Source organism: Neoarius graeffei, chromosome 5, assembly GCF_027579695.1.
Source record: "Neoarius graeffei isolate fNeoGra1 chromosome 5, fNeoGra1.pri, whole genome shotgun sequence".
In the NCBI taxonomy this organism is placed as follows: domain Eukaryota; kingdom Metazoa; phylum Chordata; class Actinopteri; order Siluriformes; family Ariidae; genus Neoarius; species Neoarius graeffei.
Window position 1 is genome coordinate 107,337,225 of NC_083573.1, and position 11,846 is coordinate 107,349,070.

Consider the following 11,846-nt stretch of genomic DNA (forward strand, 5'->3'; position numbering starts at 1 on the left):
ACGCCTGAAATCTCCCCTGAAACGCCTGGAATTTCCTCTGTTTAGGTAACGTTGTACTTCCTGCACTAGAGAATGATCATTCAGTTCATTCAGACAGTGGAACAGATTGATGGATTTCTCTGGAGATGGATTCTCCCTGATCTTCTCCTTGATGTACCTGACTGTTTCCTGTTTGCTGTGAGCGCTACTTCCTGTCTGGGGCAGTAGGTCTCGTAAGAGAGTCTGATTGGACTCCAGTGAGAGACCCAGAAGGAAGCGGAGGAACAGGTCCAGGTGTCCACTGTCACTCTGTAAGGCCTTGTCCACTGCACTCCTGAGGAAATCAGACATGTTTGATTTGGTGAAAAGATCAGACAGATCAGTGGTTTGTCGTTCTGTTACTTTTCTGCTGATGAAGGAGATAAACGTGTATAAAGCAGCCAGAAACTCCTGAACACTCAGATGTACGAAGCTGAACACCTTCCCCAGGTGAAGCCCAAACTCTTCTCGGAAGATTTGGGTACACACTCCTGAGTACACTGACACTTCTCTCACATCAATGCCACACTCTCTCAGGTCTTCCTCATAGAAGATCAGGTTTCCTTTCTCCAGCTGTTGGAAAGCCAGTTTTCCCAGTGCCAGGATACTCTCTCTGGTCTGCTGAGGATCAGGCTCACATTTCTGATGGTACTTTTGGTCCTTGTGTTTGATCTGAAAGATCAGGAAGTGTGTGAACATTTGAGTCAGAGTCTTGGGGATCTCTCCACTCTCTGCTTCACCCAACATTCTCTCGAGAACAGTGGCTGAGATCCAGCAGAAGACTGGGATGTGGCACATGATGAAGAGGCTTCTTGAAGACTTAATGTGGGTGATGATATCATTGGCCAGGCTCTGATCACTGATCCTCTTCCTGAAGTACTCCTCTTTCTGAGGATCACTGAACCCTCGTACCTCTGTTACCTGGCCTACACACTCAGGAGGGATCTGATTGGTTGCTCCTGGTCGAGAGGTTATCCAGAGGAGAGCAGAGGGAAGCAGATTCCCCTTGATGAGGTTTGTCAGCAGCACATCCACTGAGGCCGACTCTGTCACATCACACAATCTCTCATTGTTCTGGAAATTTAGAGGAAGTCGACACTCATCCAGACCATCAAAGATCAACAGGACTTTGTTCATATCACAGTCTATGAATCGTAATTCTTTCATTTCTGGGAAAAAGTGATGAAGAAGATTCATCAGACTGAGATTTCTCTCCTTCATCAGATTCAGCTCTCTAAAGGGAAGTGGGAACATGAAGGTGATGTCCTGATTCGCTTCTCCTTCAGTCCAGTCCAGAATGAACTTCTGCACAGAGACTGTTTTTCCAATTCCAGCAACTCCTTTAGTCAGCACACTTCTGATGGACGTGTCTTTAAAGAGATCCTTACATTTGATGGGTGTCTCCTGTGTTGCTGGTCTCCTGGACGCCGTCTCAATCTGTCTCACCTCATGTTCTTTATTGACGTCTCCACTCCAACCCTCTGTGATGTACAGCTCTGTATAGATCTCATTCAGAAGAGCTGAGCTTCCATGCTGTGAGATTCCTTCATTAACTCTTTTAAACTTCTCTCTCAGGTAGGATTTCAGCTTTTGCCGATACACAGAGACGTGTTCTGAGAAACAAAGTAATAACATCTTTCCATGCAAAATCACTGAGAACAATATAAATTAAATATTGATGTGCATTCCTGATTAATGTATAGAATGTAGATGGAAAATATAGACATTGTAAAATAAAACTAATTTCAGAGTTCTAATCTCACTGACTTATTCAGCTTGATAAATTTAATATGATGTATTTAAATATGAACCAAACTGAAGTAGATAAAATAAAGTCATGACTCAGAGCTCTTACTGTTGCGCAGTGTGTGAGCGAGATCTGTGTGGTTCATGTTCTTCAGGAAGTGCAGTGTGATCTTCAGCACTCCCTCTCTGACACTGCTCTGATCCTCCTCATCCTCCACCTCCCTCTCACAGCATGCTGGGGAATCTGGACTCAGGAGCTTCTTAAACCTCTTCAGCTCCTTCTGGATCACACTGATGACTTTGTGTTCCAGCTCCTGGTGAGAAACACACAGGAACAGATCCCAATATTATAATGTTACACAGTGAGAGAGGATTTATTTTAGGAAAAGAAGAAAAGTCAGTTACAACTGAAATTGTGTCTGATTACCCATAATGCTGCTGTATGTGGATAAAACTGTACACACACACCTTGAATATGGACTCCAGCTGATTTCTGCTGATGTTTGATTTCTTCTTTTGTGGTCTGTGAACAAACAAAACACATGCTGTAATATGGACTATATGTACCATAGCTGTACAACACACACTCAAATACAGAGAGGAGAGTGTTAAATATCTGTCTCTGTATTTGAGTGTGTGTTGTACAGCTATGATACATATGTATCATAGCTGTACAACACACACTCAAACAGACAGATATTTAACACTCTCCTCTTAACACAATACACTGAGTTCAGGATTTCCTTACTGACTGTTAGATTTAACCAGTCTCTTCAGTGTTGAATTGTTAGATTTAAAGCTGCATTAAGTGATTCATATTAGCCTTATTGCTGCACAAGGTGATTCATGTGTTAAGACTTTATTATTTTAAACTATTCCTATGTAACTTGACCAAGTTACTGTGTGACCTTCTTTGCTAGACTACACATAGTGTCCTTGTTTAAAAATTGTCGTAAAGAACATCTCGCTCTGTGTCGTGCATAAATGCTGATATTTGTTAAGAACATCCGCTGATATGAAATGTATACAGGACATTTTGCTTATGATTGATCCAAGGTTTCACTCCACACATACATATTGATGGAATTAAGATGTGATTTGCTCAGTCCAAGCTTTACTGACCTAGTCACAAGATATCAACACATACAGCTGATGATGCACACACATAACACACACAAACACATCCCACACACCCACCCCTCTTCACGCACACACACACATTCACACACACATACACACACACTTATTCATATACACATACGCACACACACACACATACACACACTTATTCATACACACATACACACACACACAGCACACACACACATACACACCCACATTTTTGCGCACACACATAGTCCAAGGTCCAGTGATTCACACACACACACACACACACACACACACACACACACACACACACACACACACACTCTGCCTTTAGAGAGATAAACGAAATGCATAAAAAGTTTTTGTGGATGTTCCATCTTTGGTGAAAACTGTGAATAAACGACGGTTAAACCAATCTCTGGGTCCCTGTCTGTTTTTCGTGGTTCTTGCCCCAGAATTCTGCGGTGGCACGAAGGCATTGATCTCGAGAGGTTGACCACTCCGGCTGGGGGGCAAGAGGTGAAATAACCTTTCACTGACACACACACATTTAGAAACAAATGTTTGAATGAATGAATGAATGAATGAATGAAATAGTGATTAATGTCCCAGGTGTAAATGTTCTCATGTCGCACCACAGACCCTCCAGCTCAGGGACGGCAGGCTGAACTGAACTCTTCCAGCAGTTTTCCTCGCTGCCAGTCCGAGAGCTGCAGCACTGCACAGTTTAGTGTTTTACTGCTTCAACACCTGATAAAGCTCATGAAGGGCTTCACAATGACACCAGTGAGTTTGATCAGGTGGAACAGTGCTGTAAAACACCTCACTATACTGACCTCAGATCAGCAGGACTGTCTCTGAAGTTATCTCGGCGTCCCATTGACCGGTCACTCTTCATGGACACACAGCTGGGTTCTGGTGAGTCTGATCTCTTTCTCTTCATCATTCTACAACACAGATATTATTACAGACACAAATTAAGGGAAGTGTACATGCTAATATAATATGAAGTGGATATGGATGACTATGTCGAGTTTGAATTAACACAACCTCTCTATGTCTTAATTAAATTTTTGAGTAATAAGCAACAAATTAAATCATATAGACAAATAAAAGGCAAGGCTGAGCATTTCAACCAACCATTAGGGATGCACCGATACCACTTTTTTACAAACCGATACGAGTACGAGTACTTTTGTATGTGTACTTGCCGATACCGAGTATCGATACCGATATTTCTTAGATTGGGTTTCCATGAAAAAGCAAATAATTTGGAGGCAGGTTTTATTTTCCTCTTCAGCAGATTATGACAAGCCTATTATAAGGCTAAAATACAAAAAAGTATTAACAGAAGGCTATTCCAAGCCAAAAATAAACAGATCATTCTGACTTTTAACAAAAAGGCCTTCAATAAGTCAATGTCATCACATTGGACAAATTGTAAATATAACCAGAAAAGGAAAATATGTGCTGCATAGGCCTAGTTAACACAGCCAACTAAACAAAAAGTGAGCACATCTATTACTCAGTTAGCACATTTCAAAGCAAAGTATCAAAACAACCTCCTGCTTTCAAGCAAACAATCACTTTACATGTGACACTATTTCTGTGTTTTAGTTAAAGATATGAACACAGTGTTGTCAAATGACTATCACCACACAGTTTTGCAGCCTCTGTACTAGGCTGAATTTTTGGGGAAAGTGAGACGCAGATTTTATTTGATGAACAGAATCATCTCTGCATGATCAGGTGATGGTCTGTTTCTGCTTTCATTCACAATATGAGACACTGAGCTAAACAGCCGTTCACTGTCAACACTGCTGCACGGTGCTGAGAGGTATCTGCATGCCATTTTGGCCAGAGAAGGGAACCGCACTTTATTAACCTCCCAGTATTGCAGAGGTTTGTTTTCATGGGCCAACGGGGCCTCTCCAAGGTATGTCTCTAATAGTGCAGTAAAACCTACAGTGGCTGGGGTCAGTGCTGCTGATGCTTGCTCATTAACAATTTCATCAAATATACTGTCGAAACTGCTGCTGGCCTGTTCCCTGCGTGGCTTTCTGGTAGGTGGCTCATGCAGGTTGTGATCCTCCTGCTTGTCATCCTCTGCAGCTCAATCATCAGCATCGCCTTGGCATTTGCAGCAGTGTTGGTGTTTGAAAAAAACCCCACACATTTATACCTAAACAAACAAAATATAGAGTCAATATGGGACCGTTTGCCAATTCCACAACAAATCACATCCAAGTTGCATGGAATCCTATTAAGCGTTCATCTCTCGCTCACTTACACACTCAAACACACGCATACTGGCCTACCTCGGATCGAGTAAAGTTGCGAGGCTGTAGAGAGGATTTCCTTCCACATCAGCAAATCGCTTCTTGACAGCTGCAGCTAATGTTCCCTTCATAGTTTTGATGCCGTGGTCCTCCTCGGTCTTTCGAGATAGAAATCTTAGCAGCACAGTGATCGCAGGAATCACATCTGCTGCCATAGCATCCGAAGAGCTAACTTTGCACGTCAACTCCTCAAATGGACCCATAACAGATGCCGTCTTCTCCAACAGTGTCCACTGGTTAGCCGTGAGATTGTCAGGGAGATCGTATTCAGACGTATATATTCCAAGCGCCCATTTCTGTTCAACCAGGGACTGGATCATATAAAACATGCTATTCCAGCGAGTTTGTACGTCTTGCTGGAGACGCTTTGTGGGCTGACTGATCTGTAACTGGATGTCTTCGAGGCGGGAGTAGGCTAAAGCAGAATGTTTGAAATGCCCAACTATTCTGCGACCCACTGCCACAGCATCCGCGACATTTCTGTGTGGCAGGAGGCCCTCGTGAACCACCAGCTGAAGAATGTGAGCAGTACATGACAGGCTAGGAAGTCCAGCATCAGCCATAGCCTTAATCATATTTTTTGCGTTATCTCTGAGCACAACGTGGACGGAGCTTTTTGAGATGCCCCAGATCTGTAGCATGTCTTCGAATAGCTATTGCTTGGCTAGTGTGAGAGCCCCGAAATGGCTTAGCTTGTAAAGTGATGTGGTGAAGCGTAAACGCATCATCTATCCACTGAGCTGTTAAACTGAGGAGAGACATTGGGCAAACACTACTAGTCCATATATCAGTTGTGAACCTTAATGCCGCAACATCATGCACCAGGGACCGAACATGTTTTTTCATGGCATCATACACCTTTGGCAACATTACATCTGTTATGTAGGGGCGACTGGGAATTTCATATCGTGGTTCTAACACACAAAGAAGACGGCGAAATCCAGCACGATCAACTACCGAAAGTGGCTGGTCATCGCGCTATAAAGTGAGTAAGAGCCTCTGTTATTTTTATGGCCCGTGAGCTGTCTTTTGACATTTTCTCTCGCTTTTGAAAGACTTGTGTTAAGGTTGGTTGCTGCGGTCTTGCACTAGCATTAACGAACTCTGTGTGCTTAACACTGTGGTGCGTCTTCAGATGTTTAATCAAATTGCTAGTGTTAAACGATGTACTTTCCTTTCCGCCCCTCGACACCGCAGCAGTACAGATCTTACCATCTGCCTTACTCCTGTCATCGTCTTTTATCTTAAAGTTTTCCCAAATTGCTGACATTGCTTACTCTTCTCACTGAAAAACGTGGTCCATGGTCTGATACTTTCAGTTTCACACTAGCTTGTAAACAGAATCTCCGAAGCCAAGTTTCCAGCTTGTTGTCTCCCCCTAGAGATCGAAGTCGCGCAGGACAATCACATCCGCCTAATTTTGATGTGGTGAAATAGGCCTAGTCCACTGTTGAATGGTATCGGTGCATGGTATCGGCAATTTACGTACGAATACGAGTACGAGTATTTTAACGAAGTATCGGCCCGATACTGGTATCGGTGCATCCCTACCAACCATATTATAAAATGCTTAAAATACTCAGACATTAGATATTAAAAACAGACATTACAAATAGCCTGAATGAGGCTGGAGCTCAGACCAGCCAAGATGCCCATAAAATCGTAAATATGACAGGTGGCACCACCAACTTGACAACAGACGGACGACGCGTGATTGCATGTCATCCGGCCTGGCCTGAGCTAAAAACAGGTTAAAACTTGCACGCAAAAAACTTTATACAAACAACAATTCCTTGTACTGTGTACAAATACATTTCCAGGGTTCTTTTGTGTCTCAACTCCTGCTTCAACCTGAGTCAGTGTTTGGCGGCTGTCCAATCATTTCATGGAGAAACACAAGAGTCATTCTATCATTCAGGACACATTCCATGTCCTTTGATGAGAATTATATTTATTCCAATTATTTTCTTCAAAAATATCAGATTTGATCGATTAATGGAAAGAATGTTATCATATCACACAAACATTACAGGCCTAGACATTAAGCATTTACCACTGGTGGCCCATTGGGCCAGTGGAATTGAAAAGTTACTGGCCCAAATGGAAAATGTAGTGGCCCGAACACGCGCGGTACCCGAACCACGGCTGCCACAGGCAGCCGCTGCAAGCACCAAAGGTGCTTGCACAAAGAGGGGGGACCAGGGGCCCTCCCCCTGAAAATTTAGATTTTTTTAATTCATATTCGTGCATTCTGGTGCATTTTAAGGTGAAATTAATGAAAATAAGATTATTCATATTTTGTTAACATTATTATATCTTTATTGTTTGTTCACATTGATATTTTATTGTTTGCATTTCTTGTTCTATCAATTTCTTAGTTACATTAAAAATTTTCCTTTGTTCTTGTTCTCTGTTCGTTTAACACATGCTGTTGATTACTGCTTTACATTAACAATTGTTTGTATAAGTTTTAGAATAAGCTAAGTTTTGCCTCACCATGCTTATAGAATAAGCTTTGCCTGTAACCCACCCTGTGTGATGTAGACATATTTTCCTTTTTTGTCATGGTTTCAACTTTGGCTCATATATTCTCAACATTGTAGATATTGAATTCTCACCACTGTAGATACTCTTATAGAAATAGAAGTACAATGAACTTTTTAAATACACCTTTATATTATAGCCACAAGACACACACAGGCCAGTCCCAAGTCTGAATGAAAGGTGAGGGTGGCATAATAACCCTTATCATGCTGGATTTAAATGGGCATTTTTATTGCCCATGAAAAAGTTTTATTTCTTAATTAATAAAATATCATGAGAATCATTGACAAACCATACATTTCCTGAAAGGGTGGACTTTGGGGAATAATCTAGTGAGATTTTTGCAAAGGGGGCAGCACGGTGGTGTAGTGGTTAGCGCTGTCGCCTCACAGCAAGAAGGTCCGGGTTCGAGCCCCGTGGCTGGTGAGGGCCTTTCTGTGTGGAGTTTGCATGTTCTCTCCGTGTCCGCGTGGGTTTCCTCCGGGTGCTCCGGTTTCCCCCACAGTCCAAAGACATGCAGGTTAGGTTAACTGGTGACTCTAAATTGACCGTAGGTGTGAATGTGATTGTGAATGGTTGTCTGTGTCTATGTGTCAGCCCTGTGATGACCTGGCGACTTGTCCAGGGTGTACCCCGCCTTTCGCCCGTAGTCAGCTGGGATAGGCTCCAGCTTGCCTGCGACCCTGTAGAACAGGATAAAGCGGCTAGAGATAATGAGATGAGATGAGATTTTTGCAAAGTCTTACCTGCTCAGGGGTGATTTATAACCCTAATTACCTGTTAATTAGCTAATTAACAGGTATGCTCAGGTGAGCCAAAAAGGGGTGAAATGTTGTATTTTTTAAATAAGACAAGATATAAACACCAAATTTTCAGGATATGCCCTTGGGGGAACTAGTAGTAAATTTTTGCAAATTCAGCTCATTTGCATAAACCGTTGCCATGGCAACAGCAGATACCCAAGCAACTGGGGGTATACTGGGTCTGGTTGTACCAGAGAGGGTCAGAATAGTTATTATTTGTTGTAATGAACTAATGTAGACCTAGTTTGGCTATTTTGATGGATTTCATCATCTTTGGATATTTGAATAATATACTATATGGGATCAGATCTAATTTACCACATTATTTTATCTGTTCTTCTATTTCAGTCATAGCAACCAACATTTATACTTCATTCTTTAATCACTAAAAGTTGATACACATGTAGCCATATTTCTTGACAGTGTAACCTAAAATTTTGATATTAATATACAAAGTCTGAATGATTTTACACCACCTGAAGCTAAAGCGTGCATGTTGAAATGCTGTTTTACGATTTGGGAAGTTGTAAACAGAGCGTGACGTCGCGCGCTCTGATTGGTTGCCGAGTTCAAAACGAAGCCGTTCGTTAACACCCGATAGTTAATTTATGCATGATCATATTTAAACTGTTTACCTGGCCCTTGGCCAGGTTGGGGAGCATGGATTTTGAACATATTTCTATTTGAATTTCACCGTTCTGATGGTCTCCTTGCCGCAACTGTCTTCGTCTCCAAGATGCTATTTTCCCGCCAAAATGACGCTTCCGAACAGCGCCGAACATCTCCGAAGATGCAGGAAGACGACACACTCCTGCCGCGGAGCGGAGCATGACGAAAACAAAGATGACGGACCTCGTCTCGAAAAGGTGCATTTTACGAACAATTTTTTCACAATTCTGGGTAAAATATGAGTAATAAAATTTGTATCGAAAACATACTGGCCCGCCCGGGCCATCGTTTGGCCAAATTTAGTGGCCCGAAAGACGTAAAAAACACCGCCGGGCCATCGGGCAAGTGCTAATGTCGAGCCCTGCATTATGTCCATCCTCTGCTTCATTACACTTTAAATTTGTCATGATGTTCCGAAATTGACCGTTTTTGCTCCGTCTGTGTTTCAGTCGAGGGAGTCTTATTTTCACAATAATGAATAAAGACCATTAAAGTCAACAGCAACTGTTTTATTTCTTTCAAAAGTCTCAATCCTCAAGAAAAATATGATTTCAATTGATTTTCTCATTTAAATATCTTTATTTATTAATGTCTGTGAAACCTCCGTCAGCTCTGTTACGAACAGAACTCCCTCCTGCAACTCAAACATGGTTTGCCCCAATACCATGTGACCACCATCACATGATGTCATTTCCCTCTGTAGCAGACATGTTGAACACACTGTGGACAGAGTCCTCTTGTTTTCCCCACAGTAGTTTCTCTGTAATAGTATGTTGTAAATTATATTAAGTATATTCATTGACCATCATTAATCTGGTTGCCATACGGCAGATGGATGTTTAGGTGAAGAAAGGATTTTATTCAGGTAAACAGGCAGAGGTCAGATGATAAGTAGAGAAGTCTAGGCAAGAATAAAAAACCCCAGAATATCAGAAGAACTAAATACAAGGCTTGGTAAAGTCAGGAATGACACACTTCCGGTGCTGTCACAGGCAGCAGCCTGCCAAAGTCACTCTGTCATCGAATGTTGTTTTGAAAGACTCGGGTCTTTCAGTGTCTGCAGAACCATACTGCAGATACTTTATCACACTGTGGTGTGCTGGGGCAGCAGGGTGAAAGCAGCTGATGCCAACAGCCTCAACTCATCAGGAAAGCGGGGTCTGTCCTGGGGGTGGAACTGGAGTCACTTGTGGAGGTGTCAGAGAGGAGGATGCTGAGGAAACTTCTCAGCATTATGAACTAGAGGTCGACCGATATATTGGTTTGGCCGATATGTCGACCGCTTTTGGGCCATTTTTCACTTATCGGTCCATATCGGTATCGGCCTCATCATATCGGCCTTTGCCGATATTTGTCCAAATGCGCCCTCTTGTGTTAAATCCAATGTAGGCCAACAGCTGCTTCAAATGTGCTGCAACTAAAATGTATTACTGTCTGTTTTATAAACCTCAAATTAATTAGACTGTTTATTTTGTAATAAGCCTGCCATAAAACCAGTTTAGCCTACTGTGGTTCGGTTGGGAATATAACCAAAACATAGGCGACCCACCCAACAAAGACGCTTGGAAACATGGCTCAGCCTGTGGAGGAAGAAATGAATTCACGGGACATCCAAGAAATGGAACAGGTAGGTTTAACACCTCTTTTGGCAAAATAACATAGGTAGGTTTCAGTAAGACTGTATAACTTAAAATGAATCTGATGTTGTAACATTTGTACAATGTAGAGTAGCCTTGCCTTAGCTATTATGAGAATGCTAGCGGTCTTTTAGCATGGACAGTGCCCGTCATTATTTTCATTTTATTGCACAGCTTGTGGTCTACGTTGTTTAAATTTAGGTTATCGCAGGCTAAACCTCATACAGAGTTATCTCAGTCAGTCAGCTGACATTTGGTAGCGTAGGCTAACTGTTCAGTCCCTTGGTCAATAGGGTGTGGCTGGTCCCCACCAAAATCTAAAATTTTATTATATCTTACCTGACATTTTTTTTGGTAATGAGGTTACACATGTAGAGTATGGACCCTTTTCACGTGACGTCACGACAAACGTGGCCGCCATTTTGGACATGTACTACCAGTAGTTTACCACAGCCAGCATTGAGGAACGGCAGCAAAGAAAGTGTTTATTTTCAGCAAGACTTCCATCATGCCACTATGTTGTTGTGCACCTGGATGTAGTAACCATCAACAAACAAGGCAAGGGTTATCATTTTATCGGATCCCGGTAGATGCTGACCGACGGAGAAGATGGATAGCGGCATACCAGCGCTTGTGTAGTGACCACTTTGTTGGAGGTAAGACGAATAAAATTAGCCAGAAAAGGCATTACATTGCTGTTAACATTCCATTCTAGTTTACTGTAATTATGATCTGGCAGCTATTTACACCGGATCCAGTGTAAATAGCCGCCGGAGCCAACGTCCGAGGTTCCGGAGCCGGCGGCCGCGGAGCCGGCGCGCGCGCGCTCGCGGCCCGGCCGGAGCCGGCGGCCGCGGAGCCGGCGTGCGCGCGCTCGCTCGCGGCCCGGCGTTGGCTCCGGCAGCTATTTACACTGGATCCGGTGTAAATAGCTGCCAGATCATAATTACAGTAAACTAGTAAATACAGTTTTCTGCATCTCG

General features: G+C 42.7%; 1 protein-coding gene across 1 annotated transcript in view; it reads right to left on the minus strand.

Annotated features, from left to right (window-relative positions):
• The window catches only part of LOC132886321 (NACHT, LRR and PYD domains-containing protein 3-like), a 719,980-nt gene that overhangs the window by 50,298 nt on the left and 657,836 nt on the right, over positions 1-11,846 (minus strand). The gene's annotated exons all lie outside the window — the stretch shown is intronic.